Raw genomic sequence first — 18,034 nt, 5'->3', positions numbered from 1 at the left:
AAAGTGATTGGAGGGCAACTAGCCCCCCCCCATGCCCATCCTTCCCCCAAATACATCCAATCAAAATTTTGAGATAGCCATTTTGTTCTGCGTAGTTGATTTTCAGATAGAAAATATGTTTTTGAGGAGAACACTCCCCCACAACCCTCGGGGCGAGGGTTGTAAGGTATGCCCTGGGGGCATATAAGGATTTTATAGAAGGCGTTGTCGTAGAAACTTCAAAAAAGGTTCATTCGATTGGAAATTCAAAGGGCTAGTGCCCGTTTTAATAGTCGAAAGTGATTGGAGGGCAACTAGCCCCCCCCCTCCCGTACCCATAATTCTCCCAAACACATCAAATAAAAATTTTGATATAGCCATTTTGTTCAGCGTAGTTAATTTCCCCATAGATTATATTTTTTAGAGTGGGATAATCACCTAACAGCCTAGGGAAAAGGATTTTCAGTTATGCCTTAGGGGTATATAAGGTTTTTATAGAAAACGTTGTCATAGAAAATTAAAGAAAGGCTCGTTCGATTCGATATTCAAAGGGCTAGTACCCTTTTTAATAGTCAAAAGTCATTGGAGCGCAACTAGCCTCCCCGCCTACGCCCATCATTCCCCTAAACACATCCAATCAAAATTTTGAGATGGCCATTTTGTTTAGCGTACATGATTTCCAGATAGAAAATATGTTTTCGAGGAGGAAACTCCCCAACAACCCTCAGGGCAAGGGTTTTAAGTTATACCCTGGGGGCATTTAAGGTTTTTATAGAAGGCGTTGTCGTAGAAGATTCAAAACAGGCTCATTTGATTGGAAAATCAAAATGCTAGTGCCCTTTTTAATAGTCGAAAGTGATTGGAGGGCAACAAGCCCCCCCCACGCCCATCATTCCCCCAAACACGTCCAATAAAAATTTTGACATAGCAAGTTTATTCACCGTAGTTGATTACCAAATATAAAATTTGTTTTTTAAGAGGACATTCCTCCACAAACCTCAGGGCAAGGGCTTTAATTTATGCCCTGGGGACATATAAGGTTTTTATAGAAGGCATTGTCGTAGAAACTTCAAAACAGGCTCATTCGATTGGAAATTCAAAGGGCTAGTACTCTTTTTAATAGTCGAAAGTGATTTGAGTGCAACTAGCCCCCCTCACGCCCTTCATTCCCCCAAACACATCCAATCAAAATTTTGAGATAGCCATTTTGTTCAGCGTAGTTGATTTCCAGATAGAAAATATGTTTTTGAGGAGGACACTCTCCCACATCCCTCAGGGCAAGGGTTTTAAGTTATGTCCTGGGGGTATTTAAGGTTTTTAAAGAAGGTGTTGTCGTAGAAAGTTCAATAAAAGCTCATTCGACTGGAAATTCAAAGGGCTAGTGCCCTTTTTAATAGTTGAAAGTGATTGGAGGACAACTAGCCCCCCCCCCCACACCCATCATTCCCCCAAATACATCCACTAAGAAATTTGAGATAGCCATTTTGTTCAGAGTAGTTGATTTCCAGATAGAGAACATATTTTTAAGGAGGACACTCAGCCACAACCCTCAGGGCAAGGATTATAAGTTATGCCCTGGGGGCATATAAGGTTTTTTTGGAAATCTTTGTCGTAGAAACTTGAAAAAGGGCTCATTCGATTTGAATTCAAAGGACTAGTACCATTTTTAATATTCAAAAGTGATTTGAGGGCAACTAACCCCCCTTTCTCGCCAACCTTTTCCCAAAACACATCCAAATATCTCGTAACTCTATTCCTACCCTGCCTGGGTTACGGAAACTTGTACACAGTTTGTAGAAAATACCTTACTTGTATTCTTCCAAAAGGGTCACAATAATAATATCTATAAATTCCAATTACAGACTCCCTATACGGGGTCTCAAAGTAGACTAAAAAATAATAATAATCTTTACAGCACTGTTCATAGGGGTGGACCTTCGTTTGGACCAGCCAATCATCTCAGTCCCCATTCAAACCCAATTCTACCTCGTACCTTTATCTTTCAATGACTCCCAAACCAGGAAGTACAAAAATAGAACTTACTTCAAACTTACGTATTGCGACGCCTCTAACTTAGCAACGAGAATTTAACCTGTCTTTTGGAATTCTACTATAAGCAAATGTAATTAAGAAAACGAAGACAAGTCATTCATCTGAAAGAAAAAGAAACAGGGGTAGAACCCCAACACCTCCCCCCGTAAGATAAATGACCGCCCACGCGCTACCTTGGTCCACCCTTACAAACATAAACACTTAACTTCAACTTTACAAAATCCATTTGCCTTCTCTCTTCCACCAGTGTCTGTGCTACTACTTCCACCGCTTGGCTCTGGATCGGTCGTCATCGATACATTTCTACTTTAGGACCACCATGGTCTAAATTGTATAGCATCCGCATTAGGTTTTGAAAGTTGAAGTCCCCAAGATTCGTAGATAATATTTGTGCGCAGCACAATCAAAAACAAAAAAAATTCTCGCTCTCACGAATTTACATTTAACAGGAGCAGAGAATCAGTATCTGGCACATATGATGATGCCAGCCATCATGAAAAATTGGCTGCACTAGCCTCTTAATTTACATCTGTGGAAACAACACCACATCTCAATAAAAAAGTAAATTGCCCCTTGGCATAATTTCAAATAATCTAAGGCCGAAAATGCAAAGACCTGTGAAAACGATAAGGGTACTGGGAATGAAGTAACATTTTGAGCGAACCATGAATCGCCTTTTTTTCTGGGTTCCCTCCCCTGGGATAATCAAATGAAGAATATGCGTTGATGCTAATTGAAGATGAAGCTTAGATACTGAATATGGTTTTCCGGAAACAATTGTCGATTTCCATGAAGAATAACAGCTATGAATAGGGTTACTGGAAAAAGGTTTGGGTGAAGTATGAAGTGACTGGGAGAGATTATCCCCCAAGAACTCCAGATCAGAGAGGCAAAATCTCGGTACAGGGATCACAACTTGTCCGCCAGTTGTGTATTAAGGAGAAGGGCTATCTTTCGTGACTTCCCGCAGGGGATCTTCCCCAAGGGATTTCTCCCCCTCATAAAGGATCGACATATCTTTTGAGTTGATAATACCAATCTCAGATTCCCTTCCAAGTTTTTCCAATCCAACTCGACATTCAATATCCCCCGACTTTCCCCCAACCCGTTGTAAGTCATTCATCTTTATTTTGTAACCATCTTGTTTTATTCCCCATGGGTCTTTGATCTCTTTTCCCCCTATTATTTATGTTATCACGGCACAGCCCACCCAACATATATTTTTATCACAATCGGGACATGCCGTCCGCTTTCCCGTTATCAGTCCCCGGTCTTGATTTTATTTCGAACATCGTATACTTGTAAGCACAGGGCCCATCGTGCCAATCGTCTGTTATCTGGCTTCATTATATTTAGCCATCTTAGAGGGTTGTGATCTCTCACTATTTTAAATTTTCGTCCATATGCATAATAGTCGAGTTTTTTGACTGCGTATATTATCGCAAGACATTCTTTTTCTATCGTGCTATAATTTAATTCTGCTTTTGACAATTTTCTGGATATAAATGTGATTGGATGTTCCCCATCTTCAAAATTTTGAGATAAAACTGCCCCTAATCCGTAATCTGAACTGTCAGTTTGTAGCACAAATTGGTAAGGAAAAATCTGGATTTCTCAGTATCCTTTCGCTACAAAGAGCATCTTTCAGTGTATCAAATGCATCTTGTTCTATTTCTGACCATTTAACGGGGTTTGCTGCCCCCTTCCTTGTTAGCTCCGTCAAAGGTGTAGCAATCGTTGTAAAATTTGGTATGAATTTTTGGTAATATCCTGCCAGCCCCAAAAATGACCGAACTTTTTTCTTTGTATTCGGGACTGCTGCGCTTTTAATTTTTTAGTTTTTTCCCTTAATGGGGTTATGATACCATTCCCTATTTTGTGCCCCAGGTATTCGGTCTCTGACTTCACTAACCTACATTTGTCTACATTCAAAGTCAATTTTGTTCTCCTCAGTCTGTTCAACACTTGTTCCATATGAGTTATATGTTCATTGAACGAGTTTGAAAATACTATAATATCATCCAAGTAGGCTTTTGTATATGGTGATGATTTTAAGATACAATCTACGAGTCTTTGGAATGTTGCTGGTGCCCCTTTTAGTCCAAAAGGCATATACCTAAGCTGCTGTAACCCAAAAGGCGTAATAAAAGCAGTTTTTGCTGAATCTTATGGGTGCATCTTTACTTGCCAATATCCCTTTCTCAAGTCAAAAATTGATATAAATTTTGCGGAGCCATCTGACTCTAGAATTTCATCCATTCTTGGTATTTGGTACGCGTCTGATTCGGAAATATTATTCAGTTTTCTGTAGTCTACGCAAAACCGAATGGAGCCATCCTTCTTCGGGACTAATACGACTGGCGCTGCATATTCTGAATTTGATGGTTCTATAACCCCTAAATCAAGCATTCGTTCTATTCCTTTTTTCATTTCTTTCCTTTTAGCTTCCGGTATTCTCTACGGTTATTGTTTTATCGGTTTGTTGTTTTTACTGGTATTTTATGTTCCACATTTTTGTTTTTCCGATTCGGTCTGTTAATACATTTGAAAATTCCGTGAGTAAATTTTTTAATTGGTCTTTCTGAGCTCGGTTCAGATGTGTTTCTGCCGAAACTCTTTTAATGGCATTTATATGTGTTTCCGCCGGGTCTATTGTACCCAAAGGGGCACTTTCCTCGTCATTTTCTGAGGTCGAAATTATGAGGCAGCGCTTCTGCAGATATTTGTGGTTTCCCCTTTCATTCTCCCTGTTAAATTTCCTTAGTATATTCACATGATAAACTTCTTCCTTTTTCCTTGCTCCATCTAATTCTATCATATAATTTACATTATTCATTTTCTTTTTCACCTTAAATAGTCCTTTCCATCTTACTTCCAATTTATTATTTCCGTCCGGTAACAATATGAGGACTTCATCCCCTTCCGTGAATTCGCGCATTCGGGCGGATTTATCGAACCATATTTTCGTATTTTTTGCGTATTCCCCCTGTGCTTGATTGGGAATTTCGTGGTATTTATGCAGTTTTTCTGGCAGTGATAGCAAGTGTGTTATCACTGTTTCTTCATTTTTTTCATCGGTCTCCAATGATTCCTTTAAAATATCTAATGTCGCCCTCGGGTTTGTCCCATATAGTAATTCAAATGGTGAACACCCTGTAGCTGGGTGTGGGGTTTCTCTGCATGCAAAAATAACACGAGGAAGCATTTTGTCCCATTGGTTTACATAATATCTTACAAAACGTCTCAACATACTAATTAGGGTTCCGTTAAATCTTTCTGTCACTCGATTTGTCTGAGGATGGAATGGAGTAGTTAATACTTGTTTAATTTCGAGAATTTCGTATTATTTTCGTATGTATGTCGATATAAAATTGGTTCCATTATCTGTTAAAATTTCCTTCGGGATTCCGTGACGTGAGACATATTTCGCTAATTCTTCTGCGATTTTTGGTGATTTTACTGTTCGCATTGGGATAGCTTCTGGGTATCTCGTAGCCAGATCATTAATAATTTGAATGAATCTGTTTCCCGCGCTAGATTTCGGAAGTGGACCTACAATGTCCATTGAAATTCACTCAAATGGTTTGCCGAAAATGGGCATTTTTTTCATTGGAACTTTTTCATTTGGTTTTTTGTATGCAACTAATTGACAATCCTTGCATCTCTTAAAAAATTTGGTAATATCCCTTCTTAATCCTTTCTACTGAAAACGCTGCAAGACTCTCTCTGTTCTTCTGTGGGATCCCATGTGTCCCCCCGTCAGGCTTGAGCGAACTAACTTTATTACCACTTTTCTTAGTTCATGTGGTACCAAAAGTTATAAATTTCTATAGTTTTCCCAGCCTCCATTATTCTTAAAGTAGATATCCATTATTGGAAAACTGTTTAAACTGTGGATTCTTTTGATTCGTTAGTGCTACTTTTATTTTTCTGCAATCTCTATCATTTGTTTGTAAATCTGCGAATTTTTCGGCGGCTACCCCTAGTATTTCTGTTAGTTCATCTTTGGTTTCCTCTGCTTCTCTTTCTACGGTCAATAATTGGTCTTTTTTATGGTTATATTCCTTTTTGTCTGCCCTTTTTTGGCTTTTCGGTTTTCTTAGTTTTGCATTTTGTATGAACATCTCGTCGTTAAACTGAAATGGGTTTTGTATATTCTGATTATCATTTTCATTAGTGGGCGGCACAGCCTCCCTTATATTTTTTTCTTGACTTCGTGTCACCGCATTTACTTTTTTTATCATGGAGGTTGCTTTAAGTGCAAGAAAGTTTTCAATATTTCCAAAATATCTCCCTAATAAAACGTCTACTGTAAGAGTAGGTATAACCCCTACTTTTAATTCCTTTTTACCCGTATTTCCCTCTTTATTGGCTATTTCTATTATGACCTGAGCTGTCGTAAATTTTATGTTCTGCTCCATAGTAGCATAGCGATGCCACTTTATTTTTGTAATTTACGTCGGTTTTGTTCATCAAGTCGATCCGTATAATAGTTTGGTCACTACAGAAGTTGACCGCTCTTTTTATTGTTTTACTCTTTTGGTCGTCACACACTGTACTTCACTCTGCCACCATGCTAGTTTGCTAGTTCTCCTGGCTGCTGACACATGCAGGCTGCTTATGCAGTTGGGACTTTTTCCAAGTCTCTCGAGATCGATTGTTTCTTGGATTGCCCTGTCTTCCGTTTGCCCCATCGTCCCTTGTTCTGTAATTATTGTCGTAAGTTTTTTTTCGCGCTGCGGCAATCCGAGGCATAATGTCCTCGTTTATTACAGTTATAACAGGTAATATCATACTGTTCCTGTTTTTGGTTGTATTTCCTAACGTCTTTATTTGGGCAATTGGTGCTATAGTGGCCGCCCAAGTTACAATGGTAGCATGTTACTTCTCCTTGTGTTTGCCATATTTGGCTAGCATTCTTTTTATTTTCTGTGTACGGGTATTCTTTCCTACCATTACCTCCTAGCCTTGTTCTTGGTGGGAATGTCTCCCTCCTAATTTTGGTGTGCCTGTCTGCTAATTCGGACTTGGATGGGTATTTTCTAAGAATTGTTCTATTACTATTTTATTTATCACTTCCGTCAATTTTTCTTTTATTCCTTCCTGCTCTTCATACATTCTATAATTTTCTAACTTTAGCGATTTTAAACAAATGTCTTTCAATTTGTACCCGAATTATTCATATAAGTTTCGTTGTCTCGTTTTCTTTCGCTTCTAAACTTCGTTTGAAATTGCTTGGGAGAGAGTTAAAATTTTTCAAAAATGGCTTGTTTAAGTCTTTCAAAATCTTTTGAATAGTGCATTGGTAATTGTTTATTTGAAAGTTGCGCTTTGTAGTTAAGGAGGGGCTGTATTCTTGTCACCCAATTTTCTCTCGGCAATCCGCTTAATTCCGCCGTTATTTTCAAAATTGTATATGTATAAATGTACATCTTCATTTTCTTTCATTGGTTGAAGGTTTACTGCCTGCATTATCTCTATTGTAGACGATTTCTGAGGCTCTTGGGAATTTCTCCCTGCAATCATTTCCATTATGTATTTTCTTTCCTCTCTGTCTGCCTCCTCCTTTTTTTCTTTGGCTACTCTTTCTCTTTGTTCTCTATCTTCCTCCTCCTTTCGTTCTCTGGCTATCCTCTCTTTTTATTCTATCTTCCTCCTCTTTTCGTTCTTTGGCTATCCTATCAGCCTCGTCCTTTCGTTCTCTATCTATTCTAATATTCTCTTCTCTCTAGATATCCTCTCTTTCTCTCTTTCTTGTCTATCTTTCTCTCTTTCTTTTCTAACTTCCTCCTCCTTTTTTCTCTGGCTACCTCTCTTTGTCTCATGAAATTTAATATTTGTTGTGTTGTATCTATTTGAGTACTCTTTCTCGAGCACCTGCTGGAAATTGAACTTCTACTACTGGTGCTACTTGGCCTACTATGATTCTCTCTGTTTTTATATCCTCTTAATTCGTTTTCTGATTCTATTCGTTCTATAATTATATTTTCTTTTACCCTCAACTCCCCTACATTTTGTACTTCATCTGAAGGGTGAGTTGGTTTTGTTTTATTCGTAATTTCATATAGTGAGTTTTCTTCATGTATTATTGCCACTGTTTCTTTTGTCTGGGTTTCTCTATCTGGGAATAATTCTATCTGAAGTTTCCTTAGACTTTTTTCTTCCTCCCTGGTTCGTACCGGGGATCGCTCTATTACTGATTTGTTTTGAAGATTTCCTCTTCACCCGTCTCAGAAATGTCTATTTCACCTGTTGAGTGATATATGGTTCTATCTGATGGTGTTTTTCTTAGGGTATTTCCAGCGGGAGTCGCATACAATTGTGTGTCTGAATTCGATTTTTGTTTTACCGCGGTAAATCTTGTCTGAATTCTCCGTTTGTCCGCCATTATTTCAAGGTTTACTTAACGTCTTCCGTCCAAATGAAAATCCTTTTATCAATGTAACTTCCGGTCTCTCGCGAAAAATTGCTTTGACACGCAGCAATTTTAGCCTTATATTTTTGAATACTAATTAGTTGTGCGATATATTGATTCGTAAATTTTTCAATTATGATCTCACAAGGCACAGCCCATAATAGATCTTCATAATTCTATTAATTGATACAGTATTTTTTTTCTCTTTAAATGTAACCACAATAGGCTACTCTTGTAGGCTAAATTACTTGTCTCTTCGAAAACGCGGAATTCTTTTACTATCAGATTTACTGATAGGACCTTAAATTGTTGCTACCAATATTCGTGGTATTTGGTCACCACTGTTATACCGGTAGGCCACAACGCCACTGGCGTGGTAATATACTGGTGTCACCACTTATTGGAGGGGAAAGCTTCGGCCCCAAATTATAATGTGATGCCCGTGTCTACCACACCGTTTCTGCAAATATCGGGTTTGGTACTACCCTATTTACAGTATACCCTGTCCCAGGGTATGATAACGCGATCGAATGGTCAAATGGCCACTTTCTAAAGCCCAATTTACCCGCCTTGGGTTACGGCTAGAAAATCTCTAACTCTCTCCTTGGAGGTAACAAACCTCCCTGTCAATATAATAATGACGATATCTCGTAACTCTATTCCTACCCTGCCTGGGTTACGGAAACTTGTACACAGTTTGTAGAAAATACCTTACTTGTATTCTTCCAAAAGGGTCACAATAATAACATCTATAAATTCCAATTACAGACTCCCTATACGGGGTCTCAAAGTAGACTAAAAAATAATAATAATCTTTACAGCACTGTTCATTTGAGTGGACCTTCGCTTGGCTCAGCCAATCATCTCAGTCCCCATTCAAACCCAATTCTACCTCTTAGTTTTATCATTCAATGACTCCCAAACCAGGAAGTACAAAAATAGAACTTACTTCAAACTTACTTATTGCGACGCCTCTAACTTAGCAACGAGAATTTAACCTGTCTTTTGAAATTATACTATAAGCAAATGTAATTAAGAAAACGAAAACAGGTCATTTATCTAAAAAGAAAAGAAACAGAGGTTGAAACTCCGACACCCTAACTTATAGGATATCAGATTGCCCGTTTGCGACCGTTGTTACCCCACAGGATAATCAGACCATAGATTCAGCTGTACAAAATCCAGTTCCCTTCTCTTCCATAAGTGACTGTGTTGTTACTTCCACCGCTTGGCACTGGAACGGTCGTCCTCGACACGTTTGTACTGTAGAACCACCATGGTCTAAGTTGTATAGCATCCGCATTAGGTTTTGAAAGTTGAAGTCCCCAAGGTTCGTAGATAATATTTTTGCGCAGCACAATCAAAAATAAAAAAAATTCTCGCTCTCACGAATTTACATTTGACAGGAGCAGAGAATCAGTATCTGGCACATATGATGATGCCAGCCATTATGAAAAATTGGCTGCACTAGCCTCTTAATTTCCATCTGTGGAAACAACCCCACATCTCAATAAAAAAGTAAATTGCCCCTTGGCATAATTTCAAATAATCTAAAGCTGAAAATCATCTCAGTCCCCATTCAAACCCAATTCTACCTCTTAGCTTTATCTTTCAATGACTCCCATACCAGGAAGTACAAAAATAAAACTTACTTCAAACTTACGTATTGCGACGCCTCTAACTTACCAACGAGAATTTAACCGGTCTTTTAAAATTATGCTATAAGCAAATGTAATTAAGAAAACGAAAACAGGTCATTTATCTGAAAGGAAAAGAAACAGGGGTGGAACCCCTGTTACCGTATCACAAAATTCGTCAGTTATCTGGGTAAAAACTTTGAATATAACTTTGAACTTAGAAGCTTAATTTTTTCATAATGCCCTTTGCATATATCTTCTTTATAACCTTAAAAAAATATTCAATTGGAAAATTTTATATTGATTGTTTTTTGTGTTTTTTTTTTGCTCTTTTTGATTACTAATCATCATTTTTTTATTAAAAACTGGTTTTAATAACAATTTAAAAAAAATGCATTTTAAAGTTTTTTGGCTTCTTTATTGAAAATATGTCATGTAGGCTAAGGCTGAATGCTGCTTTTTTATTGCTTTTGGCTGCTCTTTTGGATATTATTCATTTTTTCTTTTGGGGATTCATTCCAAATTATAAACTCATAAATACCTAATATCAGTCAAATTGAAAAATACATGATGAACACTTCACATGAGAACACTTCAATTACAATGACACAAAAAAAACTTAATCGTTTATTCGCTATGAAGAAAAATGGAGTGCCAGCTATTTTCTTAGGTAAAAAATGAAAAGCTCATCCGTTTTAAGTGTAATTAAATGAAATAATATGCAGACTGGAGTATCTCCAGGAAGATGTTGAAATTTTCATCCTAGTTCGTCACTTTTATTCCAAGCAAAATGTTAGGACACTTAGTATCAGTTATTGAGTTTAAGCTTTGATTTCCAAATGCTCACAAGAATTACCAAATTTAAGAAAGTCGCAAAAATAAGTCACCTGTGGTCAAAATACTCAAAGACTCCTCTTTGATCCCCACCCAGGCTCAAAGCTTCTGCTGTGGTAATTTCCATGAAAATCTCCAAAGAGTTTCTCTTTCAAATAGTTTTCAAGCGTAGTTAGGGGTATTTAGACTTTTATGCTTTTCTTCAAAGCTTTGAAAAAAGTGTTATAATTTTCCAAATGCTACATTTGTGCATATTTTTGGTAATCATTTGTGGGGTGATCGAATTTTCTAAACCAGTGTAGATACGTAAGAACGTTGCAACATCTAGTACCCTGAGGTCATGAGACTGTCAAAGACTCCTCCTTGAATCTCCCAAATTGAAAGCTTTTATTATGACCTGGCCTTTTAATGTAACTTGGGCACTGGACCAAAAGCGCCATTGTCACTCGTGCGCAACGTTAGGTGGGGATGTCGATATCGCTTTCGTCACACCAATTCGTTTTAGTGTGACTCTGCCTGGTACTTATGAATTAATGTTTTCAAAGTAAACCCGTTTCATCAATAGGAAAAAAAACGGATTGGACGCATGTGTCCCTTTCCATTTCGACTATAAAACTAATCAAGTGCTGTTTCAATTATAACTAATAAAAGTATTGTAAATTTCTGTCAACTTGTAAGCTTTTGGAATTTCCTACTTTCAATAAAAAAAAAATCAAGGTGCCATTAATAAAATTTAATGGTTCCCAATGCCCCCCCTTCTGGATACCAACTAGATAGGATACCGTCATTGTTTTAAATTAAAAATAAATAATTAACTTATTGGTACCCCTGCCTTAAAAAAATCGAGGTATTATCATTTAAATATGATAGCTCAATACCCCCCTCCCCCCTCTGGATACCATTTTTATAGGATTGTCTCTGCTTTAAATTAAAAAAAAATCAACTTTTTGGGATTCCTGCTTTCAATAAAGAAAATTTTGAGCTATTATTTAAATGTAATACCTCCCTTTCCCCCCCCCCTCTGGATACCACCTTGATAGGATACCGTCTCAGCTTTCAGTAGAAAAATAATTTACTTAATAATTAATAATAAACACGCAAAATAACGTTAAACAGCTTAGTGTTCCTTGAAAAAAAATTTAGGGTATGAGTAAAGGGGTAGACAACAACAAAAAATATCGAAATTATTCAGATATACCTCAAATTTTTGGAAAACTAAGTAATAGATTCGCCATGGCATTCCATAAGATCCAAAGAATCGAATTAAAGGGGAGCAAAATCAAAAGCTAAATAAGGCCAGTAGCCTATGAGAAATCGCAAAATACCCAAGACAATGATCAAATCTTAATGGGGGGCCCTGGGTCTGTCAAGATATTTTGATGGTTTCCCAGGAAATTTGATATCGTTTTCTTCTGTCTCCACTTTAAATGAAAAAAATAATTATCTTTTTGGCATCCCTGCTTTCAATAAAAAAAAGAAGAGGTATTATCATTTAAAAATGATAGCCCCCTATCCCCCCCCTATAGGCAATAATTTACAATTTATTTATGAATCATATTTTTGGGGTAACTTCCGGTTCAATCTTTAATTCCCCAACCTTGTACATAGCTTAGTCTATAGCTAAATTTTGTCTCAATCGAAGGTTGTTTTGGGGGGGGGGGCTAAAGATATTCTAGAAAGAAGATTGTATTTTATATCAGGCGTTAAATAATTGAGTATTAAACATTAAGAAAATATAATCTAAAAACAGCAAAAAAAAAAAAAAATATGCAAACTTACAATTCAGCTGTAGAAACAATATGTTGGCTGTCAATTTCAAAATCCAACAAAAGGCTGAAGCTGTATAGTAGTGAATGGGTTCAATTCACTAATATTCAACTTGAAAATAAATTTTTTGACTACGAATGATGTAAGAAATAGCGATTGAAAACCTGCATTCGAAATGATTTAAACTCATTTCATAAAGACGATACATTTTTGTCAACATATGAAGAACTGTGTATATTGCAATATTTGCATTAGCATATTGCATCTATCTGGTTTTTATGCAAAGTAACAAAAGAGACGAAAATTAATGAACAAGCGAGTAGTGAAGAATTATGGTATGCAAAGTAATATTTGTCAGGGAAAGTCACTGGTGATAAATCGCTACGGATAACATCGTGATTGCGTGATTTTCGGGGATTCGGGGAACCAATTTTTTTTTCGGGGTGACGCATAGATTTTCGAGGAAATACCCAAAAATTCGGGGATAGTGCAAGCCCTGCTTGATTTATAATCAGGAAAATTGAAATACTAAACCACACGAGAAGGAAAAGCTCTAACTTTGCAGTTGACGCAATAAAGAATTGCCGCAAAAATTATTTAAAGTCGACCGAATGCCGCTGCCGGCAGGCGGCATGCCTGCGGCGCGCCGGTGGCGTTACGACACTTCGGCGGCGTTCGACCGGGCCTCTCGTTGGCGGCGTTCGGTCGATCCGCCGGCGCGGCGCCGGGGTCTAATATATATATATATATATATATATATATATATATATATATATATATATATATATATATATATATATATATATATATATATATATATATATATAGGCTATATAAATGTATTGACTTTGTATCCTGAAATGTATTGACTTTGTATACCGCATTGAAATGATTTAAAACTTGTAAATTTATCTTATAGATCCTCATTACTGCTATGTATCTATCTCTAGATTTTCAGAATCATTTTGTAGCAGCCACTCTTTACTATAATAATTGTGAAACTTTGTTGTAGTGATGCATTTTTATATATAATTGCTGCATAACCACGTGGAGACAAATTTTCTTACCCTCAAAGGGTTCAGGAACATGGAAACTCAGTTAAATTATATATCTTTGTCTAAAATGCAGATCAGAAACAAATAATAGGTACACCAACTAGGGAAAGTTCCTAGCCCCTCACCGACAAAGATTACCATGGTCTAACACCCAAATGTTATTTTCAAGTCTCTAAAGTATCGTAGACTTTTAATCCGAATTCTTTTGTTCAATGTGTACTTTAAAACTGAAGTTCTGAACCCATGGAAACCATTGAATAGTATATTTCATGGAAGAGCTCAAAACTTGCAATATAATTTTATCAAACCTAATCGGCACTATAAAGGTATCCATTGCTATTTATAATCACACTACTGTACCTAGATGCTGCTAAAAATAAAAGAAAGATACACTCTGCTTTCTCTACTTTTTTGGTAAAATAATAGGTAACTCAAAAGTTTCTAACCACATAACAAAGCCAGGCTTTAACAGCCTGGTCTTACATCAAATCTCTCTGTAGCGGACATCAAACTGAATTTTCCATACCCTTTAATGCATCGGAAGCAAATAATAGGCAACTAACAAAAGATGCCAATTCCTCGTCGCGAAGCTGACCAAGGCATAACAGCCAAATGGTACATGCAAGTCCCTCCCTTGTCGCAAAGTTGAACCAGGATTTTTCTAATGTATACCACAACACTGAAGTTGTCAACCCCTTGAAGTTATTGAAATGGTGTATCATATGAACTGATGTTTGTGTGAAAAAACGGATGTCAAAATACATTTATCAGCTCATCAGGACTATTCATCAGCATTGAAAAACAACAACCTACCTGTCTTGAACCAGAAATTGATTTTTTTTTTCGCCGTTGGCCAACTCCCTAATATCACTACTTGGAAAGGAGCTAAGTGAAAGCTCCAATTCCATTGGTGATGGGGCCAGATAACCGTCTCGATTTTAATCCGACTTTGATTCGATACTTGATTATAATGAAGCTTCTCAGTCGAAAGCAGAAACATGGTTCGATGAAGCAAAGCTTGTCTGCGTAACTTCAGATACTCCTCTCCGACATAGACTCCTCCTTCTACTGTAAGCTCTGGCTCAGTTATTAGCAACAACCACTTATTTTGGCCCTAGGAAAAGACCATATGCAGGCTTACAAAATATAATGTCGTATTCATCTATCCAACCTGCGGTCCACACTTTCCGTAAAAACCGCAGAGATTAGACCCTTACCAGTTTCTATCAGTAAGCTAAGATCGGCAGACTAGGGGAAAAGTGTTGCTCCTGCAACAGAATTAGTATGGTTGGAAAGAATGATATTGGAATGAAGAACATATGGATGATACATCGGGTATTATCAATTGGTCACATGGTGTGCGGTTTGAACATATCGTTATAGTCAAACTGGTTATGGTTTGCACTGTAACTCCAATCCGTGATTCAATAGGCCAAGATTTTGAATACAATAGATGGCAGAAGTATAGTAACAAGTTTCAGTTAGTTATTAGCCTGTTTTATTTATCACAGGAACGTGTCAAAGCTGATTGTCAAGAAAGCTTGACATTCATTTTAGCCGATGTCAACTACTTTATCAGATTTCCTTCCACTATGATTCGAAAGATCTTCTGCACAAAAAGAGATAGGAGGAATGTTGGATAAATTGTTATTGGCTCTGGAATATCTTGAGGACAATCAGTATTCAAACAGCTTAAGATATTTTTAAGAGATATTCCTTTGACACGTGCTGTCAAGTATCAAAAGGTCTACAGAGAAAAATAGCCAAAATAGAGACTTCCTAGTCTCTTTTCGAGAGAGCGGCTCATGATATATCTTTAGTTGTCACTTATATTGGAAGTTCAGCAGTTCATTTTCTGCACAAAGTGTCAAAATATCCTGTGGTACATTCCCAGGATAAAGAAAACCATACCCTGTGGTAAAGAAAACCATACCCTGTGGTAAAGAAAACCATACCCTGTGGTAAAGAAAAGGATACCCTGTGGTAAAGAAAACCATAATAATTTATGGTCATAAATTTAAATTAAAAAGTGAATTTTATTTTAGAGTATTAGGATTATTTTCGCCATTGACCACCAGTTGATGGTTAATAGTCTAGTAACAAGACAGTAACGGTTTTTCTTGCTTTAATTCTTCTGACTCTTGGCTTATCGTTGATATGACCAGTAATAAAAGAATTTCGAGGAAAAGTTATAAACAATTTATATATTATATCGTATTTCTTGTCAGTAGAAATAAGTCCCTCTTGGCTTCTTTTGCATCGGTTTCTTTCTTAAAATTGAGTTTTTAAAACGTTTTCAAAGACAAGCTTAGAGCGATATTAAAAACTTAAAATAGATTTAAAAATACTTAAAATACTTTAAAAAGCTTAAAACAGATATTAAATTGGAAATTTGATTTTTGTTTGCCATTGCATCAACAACATAATATTTTATAATTATTCCGGTCAAAAGCATAGAAAATTGATGCCCGAAAGAAAACTTTAAATGTGAATTAATAATTTTTAAAGTAGTTTGATTAGTTTTATAAAGCTATTTTTTAATTAGCGAAATGGTAGTTGATTTGCCAAATGACTTTTCAAACTAATTCGAAAGAAGAAAATTTGATAAAATTATCGTATTATTGATTAATGAGATTCAATGTTTCGTTTAGATTGTACTAATTTAGGAAAGAATTACCGGAAGTTCGTAATTATTTGATTTCCCAGTGTTATACTAAAAACAGAAAAAATCTGTTTATAATTTTTTCAGTAAAGCCCATATGATTCTTAAGCATTTTGGCGGCTTTAGGGGGCGGTAGCCTCAGCATTATTTTGGTAATTTCTTTTTATTTAGGCTTGACTTGATGATTCACTTTGATGTCTTTTCGTTTTAGATTTTGTTTTTAATACATTCATAGCCATTTCTGTTCCTTCTAAGTTTGACTTGTTTTGCAACTTTATATTTGCTTCATGTCTTTCAACATCGCTCTCTACTTTTTTTTGTAAAACTTCTGAACTAATTTACGTACTAATTTTTGTAAAATTTCTGAACTAATTTACGTGCATTTTCAAATTTCCATTGTCTTATTATGTCTTATTTGTAAGAGTATTTTGAATGCCTTCCTGTTTTAGCAAATAAATCTTTGATCAAATTTTAATTTTAGCGAAAATTTGAACATCCAGTCATAATTTTCGATCGGTTGTAATTTGCCCCAGTTCTTGATAATATTTTTACTAAAAAAAATGAGATAGATTGGAAGGGTGATTTTCGATCGCAATTACTGAAAATAAAAGTAACTTCTTATGAGAGTCAACACACTGGTGTTGTCTTAATAAAGAGTCGTGATCCTCCCATTCACTATTTTTTACCCCTGCCTCTTCGTATAGAATTCGCGATCGTAGAGACATAGAAGAGGGCTCATTTGACTGTAAAATTTAAGCTCTAATGCTTTTTTCAAGGGACGAGAGAAATTGAAGGGCAACCAGCCCCCTCCCTTACTCTGTTTTGGCTTAAACAGGGACGTAGGCATTATGTGAAAAATATAGGTAAAGTTACCATAATTTCAAAGTCTGGCGGCAGCTTTTGCCTGAAGTATCCTCCACTAAATATTTCCAGTCTAGATTTTGTAAGATTTAGATGAGGGCAAACGTAATCACTCTTAGTTTTGGTAAATCACTATTTATAGCCAAAAATCACTCCAATTTTGTTTTTAACGACAGCCTTGACCACAGGTTGGCAGTATTTCTTTTATGTTGCTGAGGTGTTTACACGGATTTTTGATCATTTCAAACTGATTGGGTATCCTAAAATGTTGCTTGATTTCATTTTGCCCTCTTGGGGCAACAATCGTATTTTGGCATAAAAAATTAAAAAAAAATGCGAGGTCGTTGTATTGCGATCTGTCATATTACTTAAAGGAGGGGGGGCCTATTAACAAAAATTATATTTTTAATTTGTCTCAATTAATATTCTACCACTTCCATTTTGGTACGGTCTGATATTGGCCGTAAAAGAGGAATAAACCCGTATCTGTCACTGTCAGTTTCGGGTGCAATTATCTACGATAATTATTTTTGACACATTCTTTGTACTTCATAATTGTAAAAATATTTTGAATGGTCGTAGAAATAGATTCCTTTAATGTTTATGCTGACTACAAACTCCTGTATTTTTGGTTTTGCTTTTGATTCGGGGTCGCCCATTGCCTAACGCTTAATACAATGAATAGCTCTATGTACTCCCACAAAACTTGTCTTGAATTATCATACCAATTTTCTTTGACAGTTCTGTATTCTTGCTGACAAAAAGAGAGAAC

General features: G+C 36.4%; 1 protein-coding gene across 1 annotated transcript in view; it reads left to right on the top strand.

The window, feature by feature from the left end:
- LOC148950318 (uncharacterized) overlaps window positions 1-18,034 on the top strand; it is a 227,415-nt gene that overhangs the window by 153,209 nt on the left and 56,172 nt on the right. The window lies entirely within an intron of this gene.

Source organism: Artemia sp. Qi Xiang Cuo, chromosome 7 (genome assembly GCF_049724085.1).
Source record: "Artemia sp. Qi Xiang Cuo chromosome 7, ASM4972408v1, whole genome shotgun sequence".
Taxonomy (NCBI): domain Eukaryota; kingdom Metazoa; phylum Arthropoda; class Branchiopoda; order Anostraca; family Artemiidae; genus Artemia; species Artemia sp. Qi Xiang Cuo.
Note: the sequence above shows the minus strand (reverse complement) of the source record. Positions and strands in the feature narration are given on the sequence as shown.